At 46.1% G+C, this 14,112-nt stretch overlaps 1 long non-coding RNA gene across 1 annotated transcript; it reads right to left on the reverse strand.

Moving 5' to 3' along the window:
- Positions 1-1,561: 1,561 nt before the first annotated feature.
- On the reverse strand, positions 1,562-10,181 carry LOC133148613 (uncharacterized). The gene is made up of 2 exons (XR_009712707.1): positions 3,997-10,181; positions 1,562-3,931 (listed from the first exon to the last, which is right to left on the reverse strand). It is a non-coding gene; the product is annotated as an uncharacterized LOC133148613 (long non-coding RNA).
- Positions 10,182-14,112: the final 3,931 nt, after the last annotated feature.

A 14,112-nucleotide genomic window follows, 5' to 3' on the forward strand; every position in this document is an offset into this window, starting at 1 on the left:
CATGCGCAGTGATAAACTCGGCACTCTAAAGCACCCGAGAGCGTTTTTTTCCATGCCAACCTAACCAGAGTGACGGGAGCGGCACAATTCAGAAAAAGTGCTCAGCTCGCCGAGAAAATGCGATTTAAGCAATAAAATTAAAAATGCTTATAAAACATAAACCAAACGTTGGAGGTGGTCATTTCTTCATGCGCAGTTATAAACTCGGCACTCTAAAGCACCCGAGAGCGTTTTTTTCGATGCCAACCTAACCAGAGTGACGGGAGCGGCACAATTCAGAAAAAGCGCTCAGCTAGCCGAGAAAATGCGATTTAAGCAATAAAATTAAAAATGCTTATAAAACATAAACCAAACGTTGGAGGTGGTCATTTCTTCATGCGCAGTGATAAACTCAGCACTCTAAAGCACCCGAGAGCGTTTTTTTCGATGCCAACCTAACCAGAGTGACGGGAGCGGCACAATTCAGAAAAAGCGCTCAGCTCGCCGAGAAAATGCGATTTAAGCAATAAAATTAAAAATGCTTATAAAACATAAACCAAACGTTGGAGGTGGTCATTTCTTCATGCGCAGTGATAAACTCGGCACTCTAAAGCACCCGAGAGCGTTTTTTTCGATGCCAACCTAACCAGAGTGACGGGAGCGGCACAATTCAGAAAAAGTGCTCAGCTCGCCGAGAAAATGCGATTTAAGCAATAAAATTAAAAATGCTTATAAAACATAAACCAAACGTTGGAGGTGGTCATTTCTTCATGCGCAGTAATAAACTCGGCACTCTAAAGCACCCGAGAGCGTTTTTTTTCCATGCCAACCTAACCAGAGTGACGGGAGCGGCACAATTCAGAAAAAGTGCTCAGCTCGCCGAGAAAATGCGATTTAAGCAATAAAATTAAAAATGCTTATAAAACATAAACCAAACGTTGGAGGTGGCCATTTCTTCATGCGCAGTGATAAACTCGGCACTCTAAAGCACCCGAGAGCGTTTTTTTCGATGCCAACCTAACCAGAGTGACGGGAGCGGCACAATTCAGAAAAAGTGCTCAGCTCGCCGAGAAAATGCGATTTAAGCAATAAAATTAAAAATGCTTATAAAACATAAACCAAACGTTGGAGGTGGTCATTTCTTCATGCGCAGTGATAAACTCGGCACTCTAAAGCACCCGAGAGCGTTTTTTTCCATGCCAACCTAACCAGAGTGACGGGAGCGGCACAATTCAGAAAAAGTGCTCAGCTCGCCGAGAAAATGCGATTTAAGCAATAAAATTAAAAATGCTTATAAAACATAAACCAAACGTTGGAGGTGGTCATTTCTTCATGCGCAGTGATAAACTCGGCACTCTAAAGCACCCGAGAGCGTTTTTTTCCATGCCAACCTAACCAGAGTGACGGGAGCGGCACAATTCAGAAAAAGTGCTCAGCTCGCCGAGAAAATGCGATTTAAGCAATAAAATTAAAAATGCTTATAAAACATGTGGTGAATTCTCTTCGATGGTCAGCTGGTCTTCCAAACAAGATGGTGAAAAAGTGGCTGGCTTGGGGAAGGAAAACTTCAGTCACACATGGCTGATTGGGGAAAGATTTTATTCAACCGATGTCAGAGAGAAGTGTCTCGCGCCCTAGCCAAGATGTCGAGTTCCTTTGTCTACTCTCGTCCTAAACCTTATACTCTTGCGCTTCCCTCCACGCGGGAGCGCGCAGATAGGGCTGTTGGCTGACCTATGACCCCGCAGTTGCCTCCTCATCTCTACATCATGTGCATCTTAGCAGTTGTTAATGGAAGCCAGATGTGTCTGGCGCCAATGAGTCTACCTTCCTGGACCAAGCCCTAAACAATACCACACGAACCTGACCCGAACATGACCTGGTCATACTTAGGCTTACTAGTGAGATATACATTGCATGATACCAGAATAAAAATTCACAACATTCCCCCCTGCCGGGGCACATCAAGTGCCCCGGCAACAACTCAACACGAAAAAGACACCGGTACATCAAAAACCTTCCCCCAACCATTTCATGGTTTTCGTCTACAATTTGGACCTATTTGTCTCATCCTAAATCATGCTCAAGGCATGCTACTTAAGGTTACATTAACTAGGAAAGCTCAACCTAATTTAATAGCAAATTCCTCCCTGACAGCAATCTGAGGCCTCTCAGGAACCACATTTGACCAAGATCGAATCCCCCAACCCCATCAACTGATTGACGCCGTCCGCACACCCCCCTTCGGTAATATATCACCAACGCCATCAATTTGGAGAGGAAAAGTTTGCTGTGGCCCGTTAGAAGCCCCAAAAAGCTGCCGGACCGCCGTCGAAAAAACCTCGCCAATCTAATGACGAGGAAAAAGAGGGAGGCCCATTCTACACCCCCGGAGGCGCCTCTCGCCTGGCGAGAGTCAGGTGAAGGGAGCTCCGGCACACACCACATTTCACAAAGCGTAGCATGAGCCCTAAACACAGCAACAAGCAGAACCATGACCCTCAAATACAGATCGCTCAACATGCAACGTCGTATCGTAAACATGCCACGGGGCAAGCAAATGAGGTCACATAATAAAGTAAACATCATGGCAAAAAACACAGATGTAACACAGTGAGGTATATAAAAACAAATCGTCAAAGCATGCAAGAACATTAAACCCGTCGTTGCGCTGCCCCCCTTGCATGCACAAGTACGTGCAGATATGAAATCCAGTCCATTGATCCGTCAGTGGAAAATAGCACTAGTAGTAGACGGCACCGTCCCGGGCCGGCTGTCCGTTCAGTGTCCTCCTGTTGCTTATGATGGCCGTTGAATCCCGTGCAAGGCCCCGGTCAGCACCCAGGCGACCTATGACAAGCTAAAGCTACTGTCTGTATCAAGTGACGTTAACAGTGCAAACATGTGAAGTCATAATGGCAAAAGCCGCAGCCCAGGCCGGACGTCCTTCCGGCCCCGACGGCCACCGCTGGCAGGGCAACACAACCCGATAGCTCCAGTGTTTCCAGCCCCCTCAAATAATTATTTGGCGGTGATGGGGCAACGAGGAAAAAGCTGTGTCAATCGTCTCATCGAAATCTCATCAGAACGCCCGAGGGCTCCCGACACCTACCCCTCGTTTCCAGAGGCCCACGCGGTCCCTGAAACAAACAAACAAACAAACAAACAAACAAGCAAACAAACAAGCAAACACTCCAGGACTCATTCCCCTCATTTCTCGTCGTGCCGACAGCGTTGCTAGCTCCCCCCAGTCACAATGTAAATTCTACCTGTTCCTGGTAGCCTTTCCTGTCGCAGATGTCCCTGTCTCAATCACACCGTCATCTTTCTGAAGTCCCGTCAGTCATGTCACTTCAGCCGCTCTTTTTCCCGTCCAAATACTATTTGTCACCCCCAAATTCCTTCTTCAGTCTAAAGATGTGTAGCATTCTCAAACCGGTACCCCTCACAATACTGTAGTTTCCTAGGTCTGTACCTTTATGTATCTGTGCCTTATGTTTGAGCCACCTCACTGTTCAAACCAGTCATCATTCTGAAACAACGCTCACGTAATCTTTTCAAAACGGTACAGCCACTCAAATCCTTTCTGTATTCGTTATGCAAACTACTCGTCCTAAAATGTATAATTAAACCTTTGCCCTGTAATAGCAGCTTTAATGCAGTCACGCGTTCAGAAATTTCCCCCTTCCTTGTCTCTGGCCCCGTCGTCCTCTGACATTCAATGACCTTCCAAACTTTTGTCGTGTACTGTGCCACTGTCCATTCCCAAATCACTGTATGATTTGTCCTTCGTACTTTGTCATTGAAAAACCTTAAACCTTATTGTCACTAAATTGTTACCACGCTTCGCATCCATTCCAGGCTGTTGTCCCCCGTTAACTCCCTTTCTTTCGAGATGCTTCTTCCGCTCCTTCCGTCACTGCTAGTTGAATTCTGGTGTGTCCTGTTAAAGCTTAAAAACAAGTGAATTTGGAAAAAAACTTTGTATATCACAATTACAAATTGAAACCTACTCACCCCCTTTCTGTTTTACCACTCCCCCCTTTTGACACATTCACCCAATGTGTCATTACGTATCAAAAGGAACCTGCAAAGCGTCCCCTCTCATCACCACACTCATTGTAGCCAGGCCCACGGAACCTCTAGCTTCCATCTGGGCCCCGGGACCGTCACCCCAAGTCTCTGAAACTTGACTGTCCACCACACACTCGGCAACACAAACAAAAATCAGCGCACTCCTGTCAGTGAGCTTGTAGCCCTGCTGACAGCGGACACTTGTACACACAAAAACAGACATCAAGTATCAAAACAAAAACAGTCATAAAATGAATCCTGGCGCTCGGGGATCCTGTCCTGAAAACCATGTAATCAACAAGTTCATTATAAAAACCAAAAGGGCAAGGGTTAAAATATTCTTGTAAATTCAACACAAACGTTCCACGAACGCAATCGACAACCTGCAAGAACGAAAACAAGTTACGCAAGCAGCGCGCAATCCGCTCCTTGGCTGGCGGCCGTTGCTGCTGCTGCAAAAAATCAAGTCACACAGAAAACCAAAGCAGAGCTCGCTCATGTCGCAAGCAAGCTCAAGCGTCAAACATTTGGTCACTGTCCACCTAGTCCGTCACCCCGTTGGGTGAGCTCAAGGTCGTCACACGTCAAATTGTCCAAAGTCTTGATGTTCAATACTAGTTCTGTCTTGTCTGACCATATCACTGAAACGGGCCTTCTCCATCGAACCGTTTGGTTGTCGATGGTGCCCCTGATTGATCATTGAACCATGGTTCCGATCAGAACTCATCACTTACCAGTTCCAGTCCCTCCGATCTGTACCACCCCTTCAGGTGAGAGGAATTTTATCCTCAACGGCAAACACATCATCCCAACTTCAGACCTCTCTGGCCAATCATACTGCGCACACACAGCCGTAGATGATCCCATGCGCACTCACCCATCCACACACTCACAGACACACTCATCCGTCTCTATCACTCAGCTCTCCCCCCAAACCAAGCAAAGTTAGTATGTTAGTGTGTAGGCAAATATTGACTCCTAATAGTGACTCTTCACATTCGGACATACTCGTCAACATGACCTATTATAAAATCTCCAATTCAATTTTCCATAAACTCGCCCATCAGATTCATCGCAAATTGTCATATATGTCTATCTGAGGGACTAACTGTGGGACCCGCGTTTTGAGGGAGCCTCCATACCCTCGTATTGGTCCTACAAACTCGATCTCTATTACTTATGTTAATTAAATTCAATAAAGATGGGTCAGACTATTCTCTCTGGCTTTTTACGTCATCGTTTGGCTCTCCCCCTTTTTCCCCGTTGTCTTGCTCAAAACTGTTTCTCAGTCTGCTTCTCTTTATTGCCCCTCTTGGCGAGTCTCACTCCCCCCCTTTTTCTTTTCTTCCTCTTCCTAAAACTCCTGCCTGTCACACCATCCAACACCTCTCCCTACTTCCTTGTGGTCGCCTATCACCACTCCTCACTCGCGCGGCCTGCCCCCCTTCTGCAAAGCTGCAGCTCCACACAGGGAGCGCCGAGCCCTCTCCCTCGAATGAGCAGTTTTTAATGTAATTCACGTCATTGCTGTCCAGATCTTCTATCCTCAATCTCCCTTGCTGCCACTTCCTGTTAAAATGCCAAAATACTCCCGTTCCTACTTGCTCTAATCCGATCTTTGACAATGGAGTTTGCCCTTATTAAACCTTCGAATATCTATGTCCTCCTATTATCTTCGCCTCCACCTCTTAGTAGTTCTTTTGACAGAATCTCCTATTGGTAACCCTACAGCGGACTGTTTAGCACATAATCCCTTACTTCGCTCTCCTGCTTCTACATTGCCGTGTGGGTGCAGTTGAATTTGAGCCCTATCTCAGTCATTATCTTGTTACCTGTGGCCTTGTGCGACTCCTATGCATGAATGTGTGAAAGTCAAAAATTTAACGGATCCAACTTTCTGACTACCCAACCTCCACTATGGTGCAACAAACTTCTATCGTATTGAGTAGGTACATCGAGCGTCCTAGCTTCCTCTCGGCTGAATCCACTTTAGTCTAGATGTCTTATTCTAAAATTTATCTAACTCGATTTCTACGTCTTATGTCTGGTGAGCCAAAACATCAGATCTCGCTCTTGTTTCTCACCGTTTCAGCCCATTTGTTTTATTCAAATCTGTTCAATCTCTGACCATGATGCTTCTCTCTGTAGCTCTACGCATTATTCAATTTTTTATCAAATCTCCTCAGTTCTGTCAAACCCAGTGCACAATGAAGCTCCTGTCCACTCTAACCCAAGCCCCACGAGGTCTTAGCACCGCCAGGAGTGCGATTTGGCCATCGGACATTTCAAGTCCATATCTTCTGCCGCACCTCACCCTCTCAAGATGGTGTCCTTTTGTTGTTGCTTCAGAGCCAACACATCCATCACTCTCGAATGAGTCCATTGTTCAAATGTCCATTTTTTCTTCAACATTGTGAGTTCCTCCACTTCTCACTGTCTTTTCTCGTCTCCGAGGATGTTGTCTATCCTCCGGAGTGTACTTGCCCCCTCCAAGCACAACAACAGTCTTACTTTGTCCTTGCCAAAGGTCAAAGGTGCCTCAAAGCCAGGCACCGTCTTGTAGTCGTCCGCGGCTGCAGGCGGAGTCTCGGGGTCGAGTTTTCAGGGATCCTGGCACTGAGAGAGACAGACTGGGACACCAAACTTGTAAGGCTATCTCCAAATGTAGCTGCTGCCCTCCATTCACTAGTAACGTTTGTTTACCAAAAGTCGAATTCTCCTAGTAACAGCAATGTCGTCTTTATATTGTAAGTCCTGCAACTCATCCTATTGTCGAGCTACGTTTTGTCTATAGTTCCAATTTAATGGGACAGTACATTGTGTCTTCAGTATCATTATTCAAAATTAACTCCGAGGTCTGCGTCCCACAACTAGCCCTGATCTATGTCTTGATCTCTCACGCGTTATTACCTGTGTCATGCTTGCTCAAAAATGCGACTTAGAATATGTGCTGTGAATTTCCAATCTCCTCGATCAAAGTGGATCCCGCTTCTCAGCTCTCCTCTCTCATGCTCCTGTTAGCCTGCAATTGTTCAAATCAAAAATGTTATTGTCTTTTAACTGTCTTTCTGTTGAACCTCTAAGTCTCTCGTGTTGCTAACTTATCTCCTCCAGGAAATGATTTAAAGGGTGTTAAAGAAAGGACCAATAGATTACTCCCAATATCTCCTCATTATTTACGAGTTAGCCCCCCTTTCTTCTCTCACTCCCTCTTTCTATCTGTCTCTGGCCGCATTTGTGGCGTCCTGACGTAAATTAGTGAAGAATTTGGGGGCAGCGCTCCACGAAGCTTTTCCTCAGACGACCTGGGAGTTCTGTCCGTGTCTCTTTGTCCTCTGGGAGGAGACGTGCGCGTGCACCGTCTCGTATTTGTTATGCAAACAGGAGAAATAGCAATCTCGTTCAAGTTAACGTAATCACTCACTTTCTCATTAGTTGTCAGATGGACTAGGGGCGCTGGCCGCCCTCAACAGGCTCCCTCTTAATTTACGAGCGAACCCCCCTTTCCTCACTGTCTCCCCCCACCTATCGGTCCTGGGCCGAATGTGTGGCGTCCTGCCACAAATCACTGCTGCCACGGCCCAACTCCTTTCTTAAGACACACAGGTACACAAACATTAGTATTTTAGTGAGTATTGCAAGCATGTCTCTCTCTTGCCTGTTTGCAAACTGTTCAACATTAGTGCCAGTGAAGTTTCAGTTTCAATCATGCACGTTCGTTGTTAATCATGCACCCTTCGCTCATCCACATTCGATCTCCCCTCGTCATGTCTCAGTTCTCATCGACATTGACCTCTACCGGGGGGACCCAGCCTCGCCTTTGCGGGCTCCTCGGCACAGCGCCCTCGGACAAGGGGGGGGGTCAGCGTACCAATGTTGACTCCACGGGCTGGCCAGGCCCGCGCGTCTCGCCGGCCCCCACCTTTGCCGACAGAGCACCATTCCGCGCCTTGGAGCACCCAGGGCCCCCTCCTTTCTTCTCTCACTGCCGTCTCCCATGCGTGTGCACATAAACGCACACACACCGAGCGCGCACACAACCGCACATGCACACACCCATCCGCGCGCACGCACGCCCGCTCAATACACACCGCGCGCACGCAGAGCTCACACACTCACACGCATCCGCACGCACGCGCACCACATACACCAAGCGCGCACACAGCTCAGACGAACGACAACTGACAGAAACTTCACAGACATTACGCACAAACATAGAACACAGACAAAGGGATTCGAATCCATCTCTCATGTAGCTTCTCACTAACCGCTTCCATGCGGTTTGGTCATTCTGTGTCTTCTTACCGTGCGCAGGTGCACGTACAAACATGCCCTTTGCACTTCTTGTCTTTGTTTCCCCTAAGAGCGCTTTGCATTTCCCCTTATACTGCAGATTTTTAACTTCAGTGTGCACACAAATTACTTTTTTACATGGTATACCAAAATTAACCCCCCTGAGGCCTCTTTTTTCCACGTTTTCCAATTTCTATCGGCTGCCCACTCCTCCGCTCTGCCAATTGCGGTCTGCTGCAAGCCGTAAATTTTATCAGACTTTGACAGGAGTGTGTGCTATTACAGTGCGCCTCGCCAATCGGAATCGGACCGTGACGACTTGGGTACAACCGCAGCGCACCGGTTCACCCCGGTAAGTTGCCCGAAGAGTGTCTCTCTAAGCGGCTAACGCACCAGCTGTCAGCCGGGGGAACCTTGCAACCCGCACAAACTCCTAATCTGATCAGTGCTCAAATAACGTGGTCTGCGCGCATCATTCTTCTCGGCACCCTGGTCCCAGACCCAGCCGGTAAATTTCCCACATTCGTTCACACAGTTACGGATGCCAAGGCTGCGCACTCCTCCGCTTTGCCAATTGCGGTCTGCCTCAAGCCTCCCTTTTTCGTGCGACCTATATATAGAGACAAATGCCCCCACCGGACATCTCGACCACATTGAGTGTGATCTCAACTACATTGAGTGTGATCTCAACGTCCCAGCACGACCCCGGGAATTGTGCCTCCGGTGGCTTGGTGGTGCCCGTCTCTTGTCGCACACAGTGTTCAATCGTACCTGTGTTTCCGCCTCAATCACACAGCTAAAATTTCCATCCTCCATCGGATCTGTAGCCAAAACAAAGTCCACGTTTTATGGGACTTTCTATTATTCTTCTCTCGTGACAGCCGATCAGCGATGTCCCAGACATCCTGTCCTGTTTCACGTGCCCTCTCTCGGAGCATTTTCTTTCTCATTCATCATTCACACCAGACATGTCACTCACACTGTTGTGCACATTCCCCATTAAGTTTTATGCAATTTTCCCATTTTTATTTGCCTTCTTTCTTTTTTTTTTTTTTTTTTTTTTTTTTTTTTTTTTTTCTATTTTTATTGAACATTTTCATTTTTCTATTGGGGCTACACCCCCCTTTCAAACTCCACATCTCGTCGACATCCAGCTAGGGGAGACCAATCCCCCCCCTTTTTGCCAGCCACTGGCACACCAGGCCCGTTAACTGTCCCGCTCAGGAGCCACTCCATCCCCCCCCACACCAGGCACGAGCACATTGCGATACTGTGAGTGGAAGCTTCTCACCTCAAACTCAGCCTGCCGGCCGGACGCTCGATGCTCGCACCCAGGCGGGCGAGGGCTCCCCGAAGGACAAGAGAACTGTTCGTGACGCCAAAATTGTGGTGAATTCTCTTCGATGGTCAGCTGGTCTTCCAAACAAGATGGTGAAAAAGTGGCTGGCTTGGGGAAGGAAAACTTCAGTCACACATGGCTGATTGGGGAAAGATTTTATTCAACCGATGTCAGAGAGAAGTGTCTCGCGCCCTAGCCAAGATGTCGAGTTCCTTTGTCTACTCTCGTCCTAAACCTTATACTCTTGCGCTTCCCTCCACGCGGGAGCGCGCAGATAGGGCTGTTGGCTGACCTATGACCCCGCAGTTGCCTCCTCATCTCTACATCATGTGCATCTTAGCAGTTGTTAATGGAAGCCAGATGTGTCTGGCGCCAATGAGTCTACCTTCCTGGACCAAGCCCTAAACAATACCACACGAACCTGACCCGAACATGACCTGGTCATACTTAGGCTTACTAGTGAGATATACATTGCATGATACCAGAATAAAAATTCACAACAAACATAAACCAAACGTTGGAGGTGGTCATTTCTTCATGCGCAGTGATAAACTCGGCACTCTAAAGCACCCGAGAGCGTTTTTTTTCGATGCCAACCTAACCAGAGTGACGGGAGCGGCACAATTCAGAAAAAGCGCTCAGCTCGCCGAGAAAATGCGATTTAAGCAATAAAATTAAAAATGCTTATAAAACATAAACCAAACGTTGGAGGTGGTCATTTCTTCATGCGCAGTGATAAACTCGGCACTCTAAAGCACCCGAGAGCGTTTCTTTCGATGTCAACCTAACCAGAGTGACGGGAGCGGCACAATTCAGAAAAAGCGCTCAGCTCGCCGAGAAAATGCGATTTAAGCAATAAAATTAAAAATGCTTATAAAACATAAACCAAACGTTGGGAGGTGGTCATTTCTTCATGCGCAGTGATAAACTCGGCACTCTAAAGCACCCGAGAGCGTTTTTTTCGATGCCAACCTAACCAGAGTGACGGGAGCGGCACAATTCAGAAAAAGTGCTCAGCTCGCCGAGAAAATGCGATTTAAGCAATAAAATTAAAAATGCTTATAAAACATAAACCAAACGTTGGAGGTGGTCATTTCTTCATGCGCAGTGATAAACTCGGCACTATAAAGCACCCGAGAGCGTTTTTTTCGATGCCAACCTAACCAGAGTGACGGGAGCGGCACAATTCAGAAAAAGCGCTCAGCTCGCCGAGAAAATGCGATTTAAGCAATAAAATTTAAAATGCTTATAAAACATAAACCAAACGTTGTAGATGGTCATTTCTTATTACGCAGTAATAAACTCGGCACTCTAAAGCACCCGAGAGCGTTTGTTAGGGTGGTGTTCACTCTAACTTATTTTGCAAGGACCACACTGGAGACAAGTTAGTCGTTTTAGACACCTGCAGGCGGAGAGTTCACTCGTCGCTGTGCTCTCAGCGATGATCGAATGAAGTCTGACTCAGGCCTCGTCAGGCGCTTATTTATTGAGAGAAACAACGTGGGGTTGAAAGTGGGGGTTTGGGAATACACAGGTTGGGGTGAAGCAGCCGGTCCCTGCTGATCAAAGCATAGCAGGGGACCTTTTACGACGTTCTGTAAACAAAGCAACTTTGATTGCTTCCTCTGCAGCTAGTCAATAAGTTGAAATGATCTTAGCACTTTGGTAAACTAATTTTGTCTAGACAGGACAAACTAGTTAAATTATTACAGGTTATATTCCAACATAATCATACGATGAAGATATTCTGCAAACCCTAACATATCCCTCCTGTTTTATCATATGATTATGTCAACCTCGATCAATCAAACGCAAGTAAGAAAATACAATGAAAGCAATAACTTCCAGTGAAGGTGAGGTTTTCCCACAATACTCCAGTCCAAAGTATGTGCAACTCAAAAAACCTGCGGCCAGATTATGTGCAGGAAAAGAGTTACACGGTCCCTCTGCCTTAGGCGACCAGACTGTTATCAATCAAGATAAAAATTGCTCGTGATTGTTCAGCCGTTGGGGGCTTGGCACGCCCACTGGTGGAGGGTGAGCTCGATTCTCACCCCCTTTGCAGAGGATTATTCTGCCTCTGTATGAACTGGGGCGGGGACTGTCGATGGCTGGTCTGGTTCCTTGCAGGAACCCTTCACTGGGGTGCACTGGGACAGATGATACCACGATCCTCCTTTGCCGGCCAGCCGGACGGCATGTGAGATGCGCTCCACCAATTTATAGGGTCCAGTCGACGCAGGCTCCGTCCCCCTCCTTCTTGGGAACGTTGGGGTGATCTGGACCTGGATCCGCCACCTAAAGGACAGCAGCACGTCCAGAAAACAGCAAAAAACAGCACCTTTTCTGCAACCTTTGCATTAGTCATTTGAGATGTTCTGCTCCTCTCATCACTGTTTTGGTTGCCCTGGTTACAGAGGCGTTGCTACACCAAAGGGAGGGAAGATTGTGTCTGTAGCAACGTTGATTAGCTAAGGAATGTAGTGTGGTGTGAACTAGCACTTCATTGTCGGCCCGTGACCCCCGCAGAGTTTGTCCATCTGTTCTTCTCCAGTTGTTGGCCGCGAATGAGATCAGATACTTCTGTCACTAAAGAGGAAGAACGTAGATAAAAGAAAAGCCATAAACTCGTAAAGACAAGGCCCACAGGTCTGGCAGGCCAAGGCTTCACTTAAATTATTCCAACATTTCCCTCCTGTTTCTCACACATTTGCTAAATTTCTAAATTACCAAAAACAACCACTTCTCTTGATTTTCAGTTGTCGGATCACAAGTATGCGCACAAATATTTCCACCAAAGAGGATAAATGTTGCGACATCATTATTCGGAAACACACAGATCTGGGAAAAAGTCTGCAAACTCAAGTGCAAAAATTGCATCACCATCATCGATATCATCAACATGTTGCTGTTCAGATATTAGGCATCCCCGGGCCATCTCGTCGTCCATGGGCGAGATTGCTGTAGTGATAAGACGATTAAACAGAGCACGGAGACATGGAATACAACAACATCCACACAAGGTGAGTATAGCAGTAATTGAGGACACAAGGGCTTTATACTTCCCAAAAGCAGTCATCCACTTGTTGTGCTCTTTCATCCTCGTGTTGAGGGCTTGCAAGTTTGCAATCATCTTCGTCAGGCTCCCATCAGGGGCGGTGTCATTCTGGATGAAGGTGCAGCATTGTTCCCTGAACATTGCGCAGACCCTTCCTTTCCCAGACAACAACATAACAAGAGCATTGCGGTTCTGGATTGACATTAGGGAAGGCGTGGCTAGCTGTTCGTGCACTGTCTCAAGTCCCGCTTGTGTCCGTTTGCCCAATTTCTGCATGTTGCAATGGATGTAATTTATCCTGTCAACGTTCTTGTTCATCGTCCACCAGCAGCAAATGGAGGACTCCCATCCCGCTTCAATTTGGTCAATTAATTCTTATTAATCAGGAACTCCTCTGGGGACTTTAATTGCATCAATTTTAGTCAGATCATCGTCGCCTCTCAAATTTAAAGACATTATATTTTTGTTTTTTCCAGCTTTTTCCCAGATCTTGGCATGTCGATACATATACAATTTTGGTTGACTACTTTCTCTAAAAGCAATGGTTTCTTTTCTTTTTCTTCCATTCAACGGATATTATATAGAACACTCTGTCACACATTTCACAATCAATAAACAAACTATCCACATTCATTTTCGAGATATTGATTCCATTCTTTAACATCTACAGCAGTTGTTGACAAACTATTATTTCTTTACATAACGTTTTTGCCACTGTTAAGGCATTCAGTGTTTATTTTGAAGCCAATTCAATCCATTTTTAGAATGCATCTATTATGACCAGGCATTATAACCCTGTGGATCGTGTTAAGCACATGTTAAACAAGCTCTACAAAAAAAAATTATAAACGTTTTGAATATGAATCAAATTCATATGTTGTATAAAGCTGACTGAACTGCCCTTCCATCCCCCCTGTTGAGCCAGGTGTCAACGGCACGTGACAACACCATGGCTCAATACAGCTGCCCATTTGTATCGTTTCCTTTCCTTTCTCAACGTGACAACCCAATCCACCAATCGAATAACAAAAAAATAAAAAAAATAAAAAAAATAACTGCTAATAAAATAATATAATAGTTAACTGTTGTAGTTCCATAACTTTAACAAACTCAATCGCTCTCTTATTCTGAAATTTTAAATTTAGCTTTGAAATGTCGGTATTTCATAATTGTACATCATCTAATTCCAGAAAGCAAGTTCTTTCCATCTCTCAAATTTTGTCTAACCAAGGCTAGGCACTAAAGGAGCGTGGACCAGTTACTGCCCATAAACAAATTGCTCGCTTTTTATTTTTTATTTTTTTATTTTTCCTTCCTATCTTAACAAAATCGGTTTTGTTTTGCGGTGCAAATCAGATAGACTACAGAT

This window comes from Syngnathus typhle, unplaced genomic scaffold (assembly GCF_033458585.1).
Source record: "Syngnathus typhle isolate RoL2023-S1 ecotype Sweden unplaced genomic scaffold, RoL_Styp_1.0 HiC_scaffold_121, whole genome shotgun sequence".
NCBI classification, from domain to species: domain Eukaryota; kingdom Metazoa; phylum Chordata; class Actinopteri; order Syngnathiformes; family Syngnathidae; genus Syngnathus; species Syngnathus typhle.